This window comes from Cupressus sempervirens, chromosome 7, assembly GCF_028749045.1.
Source record: "Cupressus sempervirens isolate cs-2001-9-10 chromosome 7, ASM2874904v1, whole genome shotgun sequence".
In the NCBI taxonomy this organism is placed as follows: Eukaryota; Viridiplantae; Streptophyta; class Pinopsida; order Cupressales; family Cupressaceae; genus Cupressus; species Cupressus sempervirens.
In genome coordinates, this window is record NC_143124.1 from 5,323,563 (window position 1) to 5,342,252 (window position 18,690).

General features: G+C 36.2%; 1 long non-coding RNA gene across 1 annotated transcript; it reads right to left on the reverse strand.

The window, feature by feature from the left end:
- Positions 1–14,844: 14,844 nt before the first annotated feature.
- LOC149545128 (uncharacterized) lies at positions 14,845–15,145 on the reverse strand. The gene is made up of 2 exons (XR_016354293.1): positions 15,048–15,145; positions 14,845–14,944 (listed from the first exon to the last, which is right to left on the reverse strand). It is a non-coding gene; the product is annotated as an uncharacterized LOC149545128 (long non-coding RNA).
- Positions 15,146–18,690: the final 3,545 nt, after the last annotated feature.

Here is an 18,690-nt window from a genome sequence, read left to right on the forward strand (position 1 = left end):
TATTACTGAATTCCTACTAACAACCTTTCTTGACAAAAATGCTATGTCATTTTCTAAGCTTCTTTTATTAGTGGCCATGTTTCATTGAGCTTTGACACAACTAGACTGATCTATTCTCTGATAGCTGTGTTAATCATGATCAATTTGTGGACATATTGGACATTCATAGCAAGTGAAATATTTGAGTTGCATGACAATTTTTGAGTATTTTTCTTGTAAGAATTTTTGGAAGAATAGTTATTACGTTTCAAGACAACTAAATTCCAATCAAGTAGTCAAGAACATCACATAATCAATAACGTATAGATTTTTTTTATGGTAGGTAAGTTTCGTTTAAATTTGAGCATATATGTAAAGTTAATGATAGTTAATCGACTAATCTTGACTAGTCAATATTCCAAAGACTTTGACTCTCGTTGATTTTTCCGCTTATTACGGAGATTGCTGATGTGGCATTTGTTTTGCAGGGGCAGTCGTTACATGGCACAACTGGCAAAAATCTAATCTTTTTCAGATTTATCTAGGAGACGAAAAATCATAGGTTGGTAGCTAGAATTGTCATCCAAGCCAGGTGGCCTCAACTTTATGGGTTCATCACAACGCCCTCGTCCTGTAATTGCTCGATCTCAAAGCTATTTCATCATAGCCCTCCCGTTCATCACAGTCCACGTACTTGCTATTTGATTACTTCTTCTTCATGACATACATTTTTATTCATTAGTTTTGGGTATTGATTTAATAAAATATTGTTTCGACACCCTCATGGATAGAATGCTTTTGACTTCTGATATCATCGCACATCTTCAAAGTGGCACATAATGAATTAATTTCAATCATAACCAATTTGAATGTCTCCTACAAAGACCTTGCCACCAACGGTCTATGAATAAGTTGTTGTTTGTATATTTGCCATCTAAAGGTTTGACGTTTGCCGCAAAGAATTATTGCATCTTGAGTTTTTCATGATAATCACATGTGAGTATTCGTGTACCACAATGACTATTACAAAAAACTTTTAATTATGTAGTGATATTTGTTTTTTTCCCGTGAGATAATACAGGATGGATGAATTTTCTTGCTGCTCGATGCTTGTCATATGTGTCTTCGATATAGTCAAACTATAATTTTTTGTTGTGTTTCTCCATCAATGTCTATTCAAAGAACTTTCAATAGCTTCATAATTGGCATGCCTAATCTGCTTGTGGACTGCCTTCAACTCTTTGAACCAATGTTTGTATTCATTTATCATTTAAATATTTATGTGTAACAGTAGGTTATATCTGTCTGTGTATTTATCCATTCCTCTGCTCTATATTTCACTTAATGTTTTTGTTGGCTTATCGCTATGTTATTTATGACACTACTATCTATCTGGTCAATGTTTCTACAATAACTTGGCAGTGGCAGGTTCCAAACCAGCGTACCCTCATGATATTCTGATATTGTTTGACTTGCTTTATATTCAACACAAATTCCATTTTCCAATGGCACCTTCTTTATTGGGTAAATCCTCTAGAATTTCTATTAGATAGTCTATGTGACATAATCTTCTTAAATTTCCAACTCTGAGTATTGGACGTGGATTGTCTCTATGATAGCTTATGTAAGGATGTATTACTTCAGCATGCCACTCAATCATCTTCCATTGCCAGTTGGTATCCCGCTTCAATATTAGACTTCTCTTTTAGTACTGTTGGCGATATTATAACATTGAAGACCATTATTTATCTTGTTGTTTAGACCCTTCTATCCATTATTTTAACATATTTATTGATGTTGATTTCTTTACATGTTAGCATTTATATCTTTACACTAGTTATACTTCATCTCTTTTCACCATATGTATTTTTTTGTTTTGTTTAGTAAGTTATTGCTGTATAGGAATGATGATTGCACTTCATGTATACCAAACCCTCTTCACTTCAGGATCTGCTAACCTAGGTGGCTGTAACTAATGGAACTATTTGCTATGACTTACGCAGATTTTATTGCTTGATGCTCTTGGGATAGCAAGAAATCCTCAAGGAGAAATCAGGGATGTAAGGGTATATGCTTTACTGATTGTTAATATGATTGTTTTAGATGTGAAGATATGGTGGAAATGGTAACAATGACTTAATGTGATGCTGGTAATCAGATGGAGAACCTTACTATCTGTAATTGTTGCTCAACTAACCAATAGCTAGACCAGTCCTTTGCCATTGGGTAAATAGAGTCTAACTCTGAATCAAAATATCATGAAACTCTTGAAGATAGTGTACACACAATCATTTATGGGATATAGAACTTTGTGGAATATGGACCTTAGTCTAAGTGAATTTAACCCCAGTAATGGAGACCAATTAGAGTCTAGACAAACATTACATAGCATGCAACATTTGATAATCAAAGATACATATAGAATTCAATCCATCAACAATAACATAGAGTCAAGAGGGCAAATTGAAAGATGAGTTACTGAACATCCAAATATCCAAATAGAGTATCAAAGGAAAGTATCTTATATTGCTATATGAAATAAGGAACAACATCAAAGTAATGAAGATTGCATAAATCTTATAATGGCACCAAACATTAAAGTTCAAATTGCTTTATAATATTGCTTAAAGATGGAAATACATCCAAAATGTTGAACTATATAATACATCTTGCATGTATATTGTGTCTTGTTCTATATTTTAAAAAGAAGATCCCGGTACACTTTCTTATACAAAATGAAAGGATGCAACATAGCTTCGGATCTCTTCATCTTTTAACTATTCATAATTAATTAAGTACTAATGCATTCTGTAGAAGCGACCTCTTCCTCCTCATTGGTTGCTTTCTCCACCTGCACTTGTTCAAGTATTTCCATTTAGCCACTAATCTAGTTAAAAATCTATGTGTGGGTAGGCCATGTGAATCTAGAAACCTTAGGGATAAAATTCTCTATGTTCTACCATATCTTTCCTACAGTAACTCGAACATCAATTTGAAATTTAATAAACTTTTTCTCCATTATATGGATCTTATCCAACAAAGCATGGGAGTCATTGTTTTGGAAGCTTTGCTTCTCCTTGAAGCAATTCATGGCCCTGGCAGTGTCATCATCTCACCTTTCCATACCTCCAAGTTTTTGGTTTGTCCATCATTGTCCAATAGAGAAGGTATGATAATGTAATGCTCAATGAAAGAGATGAGTTGTACCCTTTGTTTAGTTTTCTGCTAATCTTGTTCCATATAGACCAAGTTCTTTTGTATAGCCTCCAACATATCTAATGTTTCCTTGATCAGTTGCGAAGCATCTAGATCCCTTTTGGTAACCTCATATAATCTACCCAACTCAAACTGAGAAGGCTTCCACTTCCTTTCCAATTCCATGAATACATCTTTGTTGTTTTTGAAGAAATCAATCATATCATCTAGGTGTTGAAAACCCTCATGCACCTGGCTGAACCCACAATATTGGGTTCCACTTTAGTGGGACGAACAAAAATGAAAAAAATTGCAAAATGGGAAATTGAGTTTATCATATGTTCGCGCGAAATTTTTTTTAAATCATGTTTGTGCGAACATATGTGATAAATATGTTCGCACGAACATATGAAACGTCTTTTTACCCAATTTTTTTGGGTCGTATATTCGTGCGAATATTATGTTCACGCGAACATGATGTTCGCGCGAACATACAAAATTACATTTTTTTGGGCCCTTTTTTCTTTATTTTTTTTTTTTTGCTCTTTCGACACCCATAATTGCAAATAAATGATCTCCTACTGTAAAATTAATAATGCCAAAATGTGCTGCTCAGAGCAAGCTTTCTAACGACTATAATTGTAATACATATTTTAATCATTAAGGCTTTCAAATATGAGTTTAACTCATCATAGGTTCATTACCAATTGAACATCAACCAACTTCGACACTTTAGGAAAATTAGTAAATTAGGTCAAAAAAAATTAAAAATATGTAGGAACTAGCTTATTGAGATACCTTTCTATTCAAAAAAAAAAAAGGTTTTTGATAAATTGACTTCAAATTATCTGTCAAATGGAAAGTATGTCTGAATTACGATTCGTGTCACTTCAAAACTTCATAAACTATACAATATTCAACCAAAATGAATCAAACCAAATGCATCCTTTGGATATTGATGTTACAAATCTAACACTGAAAGAATTACTTCATTATCATTTTTAGAAAAAAAAGTTGTGTGTCAAACGGACTGTCACTCTTTTAAAATATTGAATTTTATTATGTACCACTTTTTGAAGGAGATGAAAAAGTTGACATTAAAAAAAAAATAAGATTGAAAAATATGGTTACAAAGTAGGAACAAAGTACTCAAAATCATTAGTTTATGTCATCTTGAAATTATTTATAATTTTTAAGATATAGTCACTTGAACGTGACATTTGTTGCAAAAATATTGATTTCAGTGTCAAAATTGGTCAAAAAGTGGAACCCATTATTGTGGGATCACGCACCTGCACCTTCCAATAATCATCTTGACCCTGAATGGCAAGATATCCTCAAGGTTTCTGTAGTCAAAATAAAGTAACTATTATGTTAGTACTTGTTAAAGCTAGTTGGATTGGGTAGTTAAGTGGTAAGGAAATGCGTCAGTTGGTGTCCAACTAACTAACCCTTCTATAAATGTCGAGAACATTGGTATTGTATTGATGTTGGTTTTTGGTATTAATAAAGAAATCATTTCCTTGCCTACTGGTACTGTGGTATGAATGGTATGTGTTCATTTTTACTTCATATGTATCAATTGAACTATTCTATGTGATTAGCATATCTTTGTGAAACTTGAGTGATAATTCCACTCTACATTTTTGGCATTTTTTCCTAAGTTTGAACCTGGAGGTCGGCAGGATGGAATAATGGGAAGGCCCTTTCTACTGTGCATCCAAGTAATCAATAGTGACTAGAAGAGGAGGAAATAACTAGGGAAGATCAGTTGACACATGATCTGGTGTCTGCCTAGGAATTTATGATCGATCAACATGTACAAAGGGAAGCCCAAGACAATGGTCCCTAAAGGTATGGTATGCGACAAACTTCCAGTGCCACCAACGGTGTACGAACTCCTAGGAAAGATTCCTCACCTATTAACAAGCAATTTCTTACAAGTAAAAAAGAAAGACAATAAAATTGATTCATGCCTCTAATTCCAAATATATATCCCAGGCAGGTACAAGGAGAAGAAATTGAGGAAGAAGTCACCTCGAGGGTACTACATCTCCAACAACAGCAGGAGAGATGTCATAACTTGAAGGGAGGACAAGGGAATTCCATTAGAATCCAAGAAGGGTTGACTGAGCATACAATCGAAGGTATAGAAAATTTGGTCATCTCGGAGACACTAGCAAGGCAGTTGGGATACAGAAATCGAGAGACACCTGTGAGGAAAGATCTCTAACAGGAGCAATGTCAAGAAGAAGATACTTTCAATAGTTCCTCCTCAAGAGCGAACTTCTAGTTTGGAAGAAGTGTTCCATCGGGAGTCCCCTTGGGAGGAAGTGTTTCATTAGGAGGAGGTGTCCTGTTGGGAGGAAGTGTTGGGGGAAGTGTTCCATCAGGAGGAAGTGTTGGAGGATGTGTTCCATTAGGAGGAAGTGTTGAAAGAAGTGCTCCCACAAGAGGGGAAAAAACCTCACATAATGGCTATAGACAAACAAAAATTTCCAAGGTTCATAGGGGACAGCTTAGAGGATCTTGCTAGGCACTGTAAAACGTGCATAACAATATGGCAAGCAAATGGAGAAAATGAGCCAGTGGAATGGTTAAAAGCCTTCCCCGCCACACTAAGAGGTATTTCCATTGATTGGTATACTAACTTGGACGCAACAGAGAAAAACACCTAGAGTAATATCTGCACATCTTTTGAAGAGGAATTCAAACTACTGAGAGATGATGATGAAATTGTAATAGAGATTTATAACACAAGACAAGGGAAGAGTGAATCTGTCAAAGCCTATACTAGATGGCTAAAAGAGCTCATAGGGAAAGTAGACAACAAGCCAATAGATGGACTAAAGAAACAATGGTTCATTGAAGGACTAACACCATCCCTTAGGAAAAAAATGAAGATAGTTCCACCATCAACCTTTGGGGATGCATGTATTCATGCCATGGACATAAAAAGTGAGAGTAAAACCTCCAAGGCGAGAAGGCATGGAAGCTCTAGTGAAAGTTCGAAAGAGAGTGAAGAAGAATCCAAAACTATTCAAGCCTTAAGAAAAGATTTGAGATGATTGATGAAAGAAGTGGCAGGGAGTAAAGAAGAAAAGAAAGAAGGGAGAGAACTCTAGTGTACTGATTGTGAAAAAGAAGGCCATACAAAAGGATCTTGCCCGAAGAAAGCATTTTGCGATATTTGTCAAGTAATGGGGAAACTCGACAACAAAAATTTATAACATAAGACAAGGGAAGAGTGAATCTATCAAAGCCTATACTAGACGGCTGAAAGAGCTCATAGGGAAACTAGACAACAAGCCGGTAGATGGACTAAAGAAACAATGGTTCATTGAAGGACTAACACTATCCCTTAGAAAAAAAATGAAGATAGTTCCACCATCAACCTTTGGGGATGGGTGTACTCGCACCATGGATATAGAAAGTGAGAGTAAAACCTCCAAGGTGAGAAGGCATGGAAGCTCCACTAAAAGTTCGAAAGAGAGTGAAGAAGAATCTAAAACTATTCAAGCCTTAAGAAAAGATCTAAGACAATTGATGAAAGAAGTGGCAGGGAGTAAAGAAGAAAAGAAAGAAGGGAGAGAACTCTGGTGTACTAACCATGAAAAGGAAGGCTATACAAAAGGATCTTGCCTGAAGAAAGAATTTTGCGAGATTTGTCAGGTAATGGGGCATACAATTAAAGATTGTCCTTACAATTTAAAAATATGGAGTGCTCAAGTATTCCTAACCCAAGGGGAATAATCCACACCACCCTCCACTCCTCAGAAGAGTACAAATACGAAAGTCTCACCAAGAGGATATAGAAACAACACGAGAGGAAGTAACAATAATAGCAATAACAACACACCTTGGCATCCACTTCAGTATGAATCCAAATGGAGACCAATGATCCAGTGTATGAGATGCAATGAATGGGGACACTTTGCATGAGATTGCCAAAGCGGAGGAGGACAAAATGGAGGGATGATTTGTAAATGGTGTGGGCCTAGCAATCATGAAGATGCAAATTGCTCGAGATAGAAGGGAGTAAATATGCTAGATATTGAAGATGTAGAAGACAAAATTCGTGTGGTTACCAGGATGCAAGTCAGAAAATTAACCTACCCAGATGCTACTACGGAGACAGGAAGATTTCAAGAAGCACAAAAAGACATTCGAGATAGCATGGAGGAAGTAGGGAAGACAACGTCAAAAAAGCTTACTGGTAGTAAGGGTGTAATTAATATGGTGAGGCAAGTACTAAAAACTGCTATCCTAGTAAAATTAGGTGATTTATTAGAAACATTACCCCAATTGCAGGTGGCACTAACACAGGGGGCAAACCTGAAAGGGACAACCTCAGATAAAGAGAAGGAGAAGTATGCAAATTTGATAATACCCTATTCACCATAGGAATGGGGAGAATGCTAGCGATAGTAGAGATGGAGATATTAGGGTTTAAGCTTTCAAATACTATTGTGGATGGAGGTTCCAGTATAAATGTCTTATCAGAAGAAACATGGAAGGAATTAGAGAAACCTACACTCTGGCCCCCCGACATTTCAACTAGTAGAAGCGGACCAACGTGGAATCAAGAGCATAGGAACACTGATGGGACAAAAATTCATTGTTGGTACACAACAATTTTTTATTGATTTTGTGGTTATCCATTTAGAAAAGAAAGGGCACAATGCTTTATTAGGCAAGGGATAGTTGGTCGCAACAAAAGCTACCCATAACTAGAAATGGAACACACTTTCTATTGAGATTGAAGGAAGAAAGTACATCATAGACCTCAAGAACCAATCAATAAGTCAGGACTTGGCATCAGACTCTGAAGGAGAAAACTATAAAGGGATGGAACCAGATGAGGAAGGGGTGCTCAAACTAGGGAAATGCTTAGATGACTACACAAATTTTCTTAGTGTATTATTCCACTGGCAAACGAGAGACTATGAAGTTTTTCAGGCATAATGTAATATGTTACAAATACAAGACTCTCAGTTGGAAGGAGGGTACCCAGAGGAGTACACGAAGTATAAAGAGAATGGGCTAGTAAAGTTATCTAGAGACCTAGTAAGTGGTTCTAAATTAAAAGCATATGAGAGGCAAAATAAAGTGACAAGTAGCTATTTTATAAATATAAAAGGGGAAAAATGATGAAAAGCAATAAAACAAAAAATCAAACAAAGTCGTTATAAAGTGAAAGTCACAAAACATTACCCAGAGTGATAGAGAAGGAATTGCAAATGGAAATAATAGACAGGAAATTGCAGAGATAGTCATACAAACGGCTGGACCTGAGGGAAGAGTGATCGTACAAACAGTCGTACAAGAGGGAAGGATACCAAAACATGTCTGTAGGAGGACAAGGCACCAAAACACATTCATTCTTAAACACATCTATACCAAAACATGTCTGTATGAGAGGCAAGGCAGAGTACAGCACCAAGACACATCCGTACGGGAACAAGGAAAGGTACGACATCAGCAAATTTCATCTAAACATGGCAGCGTATGGAAAAATTGAGTAACATCTATACGAATTCCAACCACATTCGTACAACATCCATCCATGTCCATACAAAAATCATTCTCATCTGTACAACATCAAAGTCAAAGCTTCTCATCCTTACAAAAAGGGTGTATAAGAGGAAATTTTGTACAATAGGTGGAGACACCAATACGACAACAGTTTAGAGGACAACAGATAGAGGTACAATAGCAGTTAGTAGGAGTACGATAGATAGAGGTATGGAAAACATAGGCATTCCCAACACCTGAGAAATCTATATATAATCTAGGACAACTTGTGGAAGTTGGTTACAAGCAATCACTACGGAAGGACGGTTGGTACAGGTGGCATATAAAACCAATTCAACAAATCTAGGAACTAACAAAGGGATACACAATGGTGAAACTCAATATTGGAAATTTGAGCAAGGGAAACATTATCAACTCCAAAAAGAAGAAATCTCTCGTACTGCAAGCAAAGGAGGTAAGGAAGATGAAAAAAGTAAAGGGAAAGTGGCACAAAAAATCACCATCACTGTCAAGAATATTACATTCGAAAGTGTGATGGGAAGTGAGTGCAGGACTTGGTGGGAAAAAGAAGAGGTAGACCATCCCCTGAAGAAAGCGTTATGTATAGATAAAATCATTTTCATACCAATTTTTGAATTAAAAGAGTTTGAGTCTATATTACAAAATTTAATCACAGGGTATGAGAAATCAGGTCATAAATCTATAGCACAACATTTCCAGCAATATGTGACAGTTTCTTATGCAGTAGAAGAAATAAGTAGGGTTTTCAGAATTCCTAATAGAGGGCAAGAAATAGAAAAAAAAATTTATGATAGAAGAAGACTAGAAAAAATGGTTGAAATTATTGTCCCAAAAAGATCTTACAAGTCTGGAATGGGAAAGAATCTTAAAGAACAGTTAGGGTCTGAAGAAAATTTTCATAACAAATGATGAATTTTGTTGTGTGGTGGATTTGGTTAAAAGCAAGCTCACTACGGGTAGCCACACTTTTGACATTTCCCTAAGGATGTTACTTGCAGTAGAAGGATTGTATAAAGGACAAGTATATAACTAGGCTAAATTTCTTTCTGATAGACTACAAGAATTCATGGAGTTGAAACATAAAGCCTTTTATATGCATCATCATACGGTGGCCTTGTTCTTAGAAGTAGTACGCACTCGAGTGAGCAGTGAGCACCAAGGAATTCTAGTACCGACTAATAGGGTGGAGCCCTACATGCCATCTATGACATACTGGTTGCATATGGATACCATGGGATCTCACAATGAAGGAGAACCTAAGAAAAAGAAATCAAAACAAACAGTAGTGATCAAAGAAGAGGAAGAGGAGGATGAGGAAAGTTTAGAAGAAGGCAGTGATATGGATTCATCCTCCGCAGAGTCATAGGAGGTGGAGATCTACTTGAGTCATCTCCAGGGGGCTCCATAGGTGGTGATGTTTTTACCACCTACAGAGGGACCACTTCTAGCAGAGGTAGTAGAACCTCCTAAACTTTACCAAAAATTGCCTAGTGATCTCAACAAAATTGAGGTAGCAAATACTTCCAATCCCAATTAAGCAAGAGTCAAGGAAGGAATAGGTGTTTGGCAAGAAATTCTAACATGGGGGACTTCCAGAATATCAATTACGAAGATGGTGCCACTTATCTTTTCAGAACAATCCTCTTGTACTAAAGTCATAGATCTGAGGTGCCAAACAAAGTGTACCCATAAAGTGAAGTTACAAACACCTCTTGCTCCAAAAGTAGTCCATTCAGTTGCTCTTGTGGTATAGCCGATAGGAGGAGAGGAGAAAACTAGGAACATTCACACCCAGGGTAGCATGGCAATACTATCTAGTGCAGATGTGGCCAAGACAGATACCGTCCTAGAGGAATCAGACAGGTTACTTGAAGAGGAAGGCATGGTGTCTTCACCCATAGAGATAACTGTTAAGGAGTAAGTTGAGATATGAAGTGAGCGTGGGGAACCACTAGACACAACCTCTTTTGCAATCAAGGCTGAACTATTTTTCACTGAGCTTCATGCCATGGAATAGTCTACTCGAAAGATTGTGGAGCAGGCTAAGGCTTAGAGTCTAGAGACCATCATCACCGCAGCAAAGGTGTTGGCCACCTTCATGCAGAATGATTGCCACACAGATTGGGGACTACTAGAACAAGGTAGCTATTCAAAGAACACGGCTACCACATGGATGGGCAACTCTATCATTTCCATGTGACATGAACAATCACCTTTCCTATAAGTGCTAACAACAATGGAGGTTGCCTTTCGAGGAACCTTTTGTAACTTCAAAAGGTGAAAACCTAGCTAAAGTTTGGGGGCTAGAAAGGAAGATTCTTCAACAGCAATGAGCAACTAAGTAATTTTCTATGCAGGAAGCCTGGAACAAAGAAAAAGTTGAATTGGAGAGCAAGGTCATTGTAGCAGAAGCTAAAAAGATGGATGAGCTACAAGTATTGCAGGGCATTTAGACAAAGTAGAAGACAATTGAGCGAGACCTGCAATAGCTAAGGGGAACATTGAGCACAGGGATGTCCTCCCATCCTTCCTCTGGAAGTCAAAGTTGTTTTTGTTGGTTTCATGTTCTACAATCATCTAGAAGACAACATCTTTTTTTCTAGGGGGGTAGATGTAGTCAGAACAAAGTAACTATTATGTTAGTACTTGTTAAAGCTAGTTGGGTTGGGTAATTAGATGGTAAGGAAATGCATCAATTGGTTTCCAACTAACCAACCCTTCTATAAATGTTGGGAACATTGGTATTGTACTGATGTTAGTTTTTGGTATTAATAAAGAAATCATTTCCTTGGCTACTAGTACTGTGGTATGAATGGTACGTGTTCAGTTTTACTTCATATGTATCAATTGAACTATTCTATGTGATTAGCATATCTCTATGAAACTTGAGTGATAATTCCACTCTACAGTTCCTATAGGCGCATTCTTTGTGTATGTCTTCATCTCTGATTTCCTCAATCTACTTTTCTTTGATCTCAATGGTGGTTACTATGGGCTAGTGAACAACCATCGTTTCAGGTGTTGGAAGGGCTTTCATGTTGTTTAGCTGACTCTCCAACCTTCTTGTTTTTGTGTGCATTTTACTAATGATGGTATTAATGTCCATTTCTCTTGTCTGCAATTCTCAATTCTCTCCTATCATGCTTCATTTGTGCCCTGTTGAACATGACTCTATGCATCAATTCATTTGCAAAGACTAAAGGATTAGTATTATCAATAGATTGGATAACTACAATTCTTTGTGTTCCTTTGGAGATATCAATTAACTCGGGTTTATCTCCTTTAAAGGTGACCCAAGTATCCAAAGTTTCAATTTTTGGATCAAATCTTGACTGTTTTATTTTCTCAAAAGTTTCAATTTAAGTAGCAAATGTGGTGTCATCTTACTGCCTTACCTGATCCAATAGGAATAATTCCTTAACTGTATGACCAAGTACAATGAGGATATCACTCTTTCGTACAATCTCTCTGGCTTCTTCTTGACTGTAGTTTATGTCATCAAGATCTAATTCATCTATCATTTGTTGGATCACAACAAAATGTTGAGATTCATCATTTCTAGCCTCTTCTTCTTTTCACCAAAGTCCTTCATTCTATACTTGATCCAAATTCCTTGAACTCTTGTGTATTAGTGAAGTATTTTTGTTCAATGAAATGTTGAGAAATTCTCCCTCTCATCCTTAGTGTCAATTGGTGTGTCATTCTCCATTGTTAATGCAAGATACCCATATATTTCTTCTTTGAACATTGGGGTAGGTTGGCAGTTCCTTAACTATGGTGCTTTCTTTCAAAAAAAATTAGTATATGGGCAACCTCCTTTGACCCTCCCTCATCATTTGAGTCTTCATAGGAGACCAGTGGGGTACTACTCTCCTCAGACACACTAGCCTTGGGTTCTGAGGCTGAGCCTCCTACTAACAATTTCTTCTTCTTTTGAGCAAGCGAAGGTTGAGGTTACTCAACTTCTTTTCCCTTTTTCTATTTCATACACTCCTAATGTATTTCATAAAAGTTTTGAATACATTTATCAACTCTAACGAGCTTCTATTTTAACCCCATCATAGAAATGAGGTAGTCTTGCACCTAATCTTTGCTTCTCCACTAATACATTTGGCATCAATTTGTGATGGCTATGTGTCGCAATAATGACAGCTAAGTGTCGCCACTACGACATTAATAGACGTCGTTGTTTTTTAGTCGCAAAATACGTTGTCTACCCTATTTCGTCGCCCGTCGCAATTATGATGCACATTCGTCGCAATCAAACTACTTGTTGATGGCACCAACCTCATCACAATTCGTGGGGGAGCCGTCACAATAGCGACGCCAACTACAACGCACAGTCGTCACAATCAAACTGCTTGTTGATGGCACCAACCTCGTTGCAATTCGTGGGGGAGCCGTCGCAATAGCAACGCTTCCAAGGTTTTTGTGACGGTTATTGGGGCTTCCACCTGCAGCGAATCCAACAGCAACCCCGTCGCAATAATTCCATTTTGTGTCACAATTGCGATAGAAACGGTTGAATTGCGACGAAAAGGGGCATCGCTTGTATAGTAACCCCATCGCAATTCATCATTTTTGTGTCGCAATTGCGATGGCAGCAAAGTAAAACATTTTAAAAAAATTGTTGGCTTCCACAATCAGACCCCTTAAACACGTAGCTGGAAGCTTCACTTGCATCAGCTCTCGGATGGTGTGAGAATGCTCAGCTCTATATTATTAGGAGACTTCCATTTCATATTCAATATTATGTTCTGCCAAGAAATACCTGTGAGAAATGGTAGGATCTGATTAATTAAGAAGACTACATCAGAAAGGATGTTGATAATGATGTTCACAGCCCTGCACAAAGACACCAAGGAGGAACATGCTAGAATAGATAATCTGATAGTTTACTGCTCTTATGAGCACAATAACAACATCAACAATATAGACAACTCAGCAGAATGAGACACATCAGCATCTAATCCCTAAATCAATTTCTCCATAAGCAGTGCCAACAAATATTAGGGAGGGAAAAAACATCGAAAAACCTCAGATCCATCATCTTCCCTGGTACAGTCAGCGAACCTTTCTCCTAATCAGCAAGGGAAGAAACATGAAGACCAACACATTAAAAAGGAAGAGAAATCTAAGTCAGCTGCATAGAGGAGATAGGGGACCAAAGCTACCAACGTCCACCCTATAATTTACATTGTGATTTAGTCATTATCCATTGTGGATCTTCATCTCAGTCAAAACTATTTAAAAGATCAAAATTCTTGAATAAAGCAAATACAATGAACATCAGTTTTTATAACAGCAAATATAAATAGTATTCACCAAATACAAGTTACCAAAATAATCATATCGAGCAATTACAGAAGTAGCGAGCTAATTGCATCAAGGAAGGAAATCCAAATATTTTATGCCTGTTCTAAATTCATTAATAATTTCATATAAATGAATATGACTGTGAATAATCTAAACACCAAGTAATGTTTGAAAGCATAGCAGCGAGAAAGATTTTAAAAGATCATGATAAAAAAGAAATTCTATGAGAGCAAATGAGGATCATATGAGAAATATAATTGATAGTCGATCATTGAAAATACAGAAATATAATTGATCAATCACAGCACAACTAGCATTTCCTGTGACTAAAGATTAAATCCATCTTTCGTGAATAGGATCTTTAGCAAAGTTCATTAATAATCCAATATTACATTCAACGATACAAATCCATGGCTAGTTTCTTTATTAATAGGAGCAGACATGACTTTAGTTATGGCAAAAACTCGGTGGATTAAAAAACTCTAAGAAATATGTAGATTAATGATTAAAATTTATTTTATGTGGCTATGAAGAAAATTAGGTTATCGAGTTCTGATTAAATTTCTACAAATTGAGAAATAGTATAATATTGAAGGCTTGATAAAAGACAAAGGTGATCCACGTCAGTTGCCAGATAATTAGTATATGTAAGTGCAGAGAAAGATAATATTGAGAATGTAGATGCAAAGGAGGAGGCAGAAAAGAAACTATTGTAAATTCTCAACCATTTATTCATGCATCAATTTACTTGTGGAGCTAAATATTTAAAAAGCATAATGATTTTCATTGAGGCCAATATAAATATAAGCAATGAGCTTTTTCTCATCAAAAATATAGAAATGAACACACAAAAGGGTCCAACATTGTGATGACTTTTATGGAGTCAGTCCAAAACGACCTGAAATGACTCAAATTTCAGATAAGTTATAAATCCTGGTAATGAGCTAATGATACTCGCAAAAGCAATAATCTACATTTGTAAACTAAAGTTAAGAAATTACCTGAATTCCTAATACAGTAAAATATGGTATCTCAAATTTGACACGAATAGGCGTCCGCTTATCTGGGGTTGCTTCTTCAGTAGTTATGCTAGAAAGGCTAAATTCAGCCCTCAATATGTATTCATGAATCAAAACCCACATAATAAGTCAATCAAGAAACTAAAACATCAGGTTCCAGAACCATGGTCCTATTAACCATCTTTGAACAAGAAAACCAATGAAAGTTGCAAGATACCTTTCCACCAAGAAATGATTTTATTTTCCAAAGCAAAGCATCCCTCTCTGGGGAGTATGCAGAAGTACCCATTGATGTGCGTACATGATGTGTAGATGCATCAGCTGGTACTGGCAATTCAATTTCAACATTTTTTTCCATACTACAAAGTTAAAGAAAATCATGAGACAAATTAGCAAATACACAGAAATATCAGTCATACTTAAACCATTCCCTGAAGCTAACATGTCAGAAAGATCTATCTAAACAGTAAATAAATCAGATCTAAAATAAACGATGAGTGACTTCCATCCTGTAATCATCCATTTTGATGAATTCACTAAGAATATTTGCCTCTGTATATTGAGGGTACTCGAAATCCATTATTTCATCTAGTAGTTCATACTATACAATGGGAAATAAAAGTGGTGAAATGATATACACATATTTTAAATTTTAAGTTCATGATAAAATATTCTCAAAATATAGTTCATTACAAGGAATTTTGAACCCTCGACCCTCTGTGGCTCAGATTAAAAATAGATGTGTACACTCACAACAACAACGAAATTGTCTCTCAAAGACTCTTCTTCTAGCTCTTCAAAATAGTGCTTGAATACCTGCAGAAATAACACACATGACAATCCAAAATTGAACCTAAAGTTGACATGTGAATTAGTTATTGCAACACACTAATCATAGTAGAAAACAAAGAGGAACATTAACAACTCTTGATTATTGTAATAACACCTAAATATGCATGCAATAGCTACAAATAAAAGAATTATATGCATACACTAGAATTCCTGGCTATATAGGTTTAGTAAGTTCCCTAAATGTAGTGTTCCATTTAATAATTGAAAATAGAGCCTCAGACAAGAAATAAATTGTGAATGAGAAGTGTAGATTGTTGAACTTACATCCACAACTCGATGTAAAAATAATAGTAAGCTAGTTGCATTAGAGTTTTGTCTTGATGTTGCCATAAGGTAGATATTGTTATGCTAAATGAACATGTAAGTCACCCTATTGTCATAGAGTACTGGATTTTGTAACGTGGGATCACCCTATCCATGTAATTCCATCAAAAAACTTGTCAAAACACATATGTTGAAACCATCCTCACACATGGCCAATTCAGCCTTATAAGAGACAAGATATAAGAGAGGGTAGTACATTTTAATGAATATATTCATATGAGACAATGTAATTTATGTGACATTGGCCACCTAAACGTCTTTAAATTTTAAGTAATTTGCATACCTCTATGTAAATATTCCATATCTGAGAATCTTCTTTGTACAACATTACAATTTTTAACTTCATGATGCACATAGCATAGATGAGTCAACAGAAACTATAGTTTCTTGTGTTCTTTCCACAATTTTAAAAGCGTTCTTATTGATAGATCCATGTAAGAATTTTATTCCTCTAAAAATGGTTTTATTACCAGTTTTAAAGAAAGTGGACACAAACTAACTAAAGAATCTTCAAATCGAGGAATGGAAGTTACATTGATGCAGAGCCTTCTAATATCCCCTTAAGGAACCCTATTCAACTCAAGGATTCAACAACGTCTTGGAATCCACTCAAGGAACTAGAGTTCAACTCAAGGATCAATAAGAAGTCCCTAACTTAGTAGATCTCTTCCACACACCATACCCACCAATTCACTTCCTACCTCTTTACCACAATCTATTATTGTATCAATTTCCTTCTAGGTCACCTAGTGTACCTAGCACCTCCATCATACCAAAATCCAACTCTGGCATCTCTCACTGACCCTAACACCTTAGACCATCTTATCATGGCCTATCTTATAGCATCCTTCAACTCTTCACCAGCTTCCAACAACCTATCTCTCACCATTTCCTAATTTAGCCCTTCTAGGCCTGTCTAGTAGCCCTGTCCTGCAGCAAATTGCACTTTTCTCTCTAACTCCCCAAACAACCTAGTGAGTTATTCACCTTTTCAAATACCCTTTATGGTTTTCTTCAAACCTTTCAAATATCAATTTCTCAACCTGTGATTGTTGCACCTTTCTATGGCTATCACTACAGCAATTAGGCCTAATTAGCCCTTGCCTAACAAAGCAACTATGCTTTGCACACACACCAAACTCTCCAAACCTTGAAACAATATTAAGGCATCTAATAAATGATAGAATTCCACAATTTGTTTGACCTTCCATGCATTTCTAGACACCTTTTCATCAAACCCTCCTTTTTAGGGTTTCTAGCCTAGGGCTTCCTAGAAAAGACCATAAATCAACTCATAAAACCTTTCTATTGGCTCAAAAAACTTTAAACATACTCCCTAAAATGTTTTCAACACACATTTATCCATTCCAATCTCCATTTGCTCATATTCACCATGTGGTAACTTGCAAATGCACCTTCACTGTTTGGTACAATAGTCACCCTGTTGTTCTTTTCTTTGTTCACTGTCACCTGCATCCTCCTACATTAAAATCATAAAAACAACATATTCATACACTTAAGTGCCTCTACCACAAGTTACAGTCCATTCACAGAAAGTGGGAGAGGCTTGTCTCCATTAATGACTACAAAACTGTGATAATCAGTCACGTTCCCTGTGACAGCAAAGATTTCAGAGATAGTTTTTTTTTTTTAAATAACTTACAAAGTCCTTGCCAAGAGTTAACAAATCATGACAATATTTTCAAGGAGCAACAACAATAAATCTTGAATATAAAGAACTTTATTGGATTACCAACGAATCTTGCAATTAGGAAACTGTCACTGTGACAGTGAATAGCAGATTTCTTTGATTTATTTATTTTCTTGTTACATACACCTCTCTTCAACTTCTGCCCTTGTGTATTATAAAGACATTTCTTTTCTAAACGTTTTCCCATCTAACTAACACATAAAACTAAACTAAAGCCCCCTTGGATGCCAACCACTCTTCTAATTGTCTTATGATAGCAAATAGACAGTTTTTATAACTTTTTTAACATCATTACCTTTGATTATCTTTTGTGACCTTTTCTCGCTAAAGACTTATGACAACTATATATAATGTCATTCCTAAATGACTCTAAAAGACCTTTTAAAACACTCTTCACACACCTATAACCTTAACTAACCCCATTCAAGCCTAAGTTGGCTTATGTTGCCAATGTTGGTAATTTTACAAGATCTTGCACTTTGAGTGCATTTTACATCATTTAGGGGCTTTAATAGCCTATTACATCATGTAAACACTATCATCCACCCATAACTCTTCCTAGGACACCCTAGGACTTCAAATGACCCCTTACATCATATTGACTCCCTATTTGTGCCAATTTGCCTATTCTTGGCAATACCTTACATTTTGTCAACTTTGTGAAATTTATTACATTTAATGGCTTTAATAGCCATGATTCATCATCAAATAACTCAATAGGTCTCCATTAGGCATTGA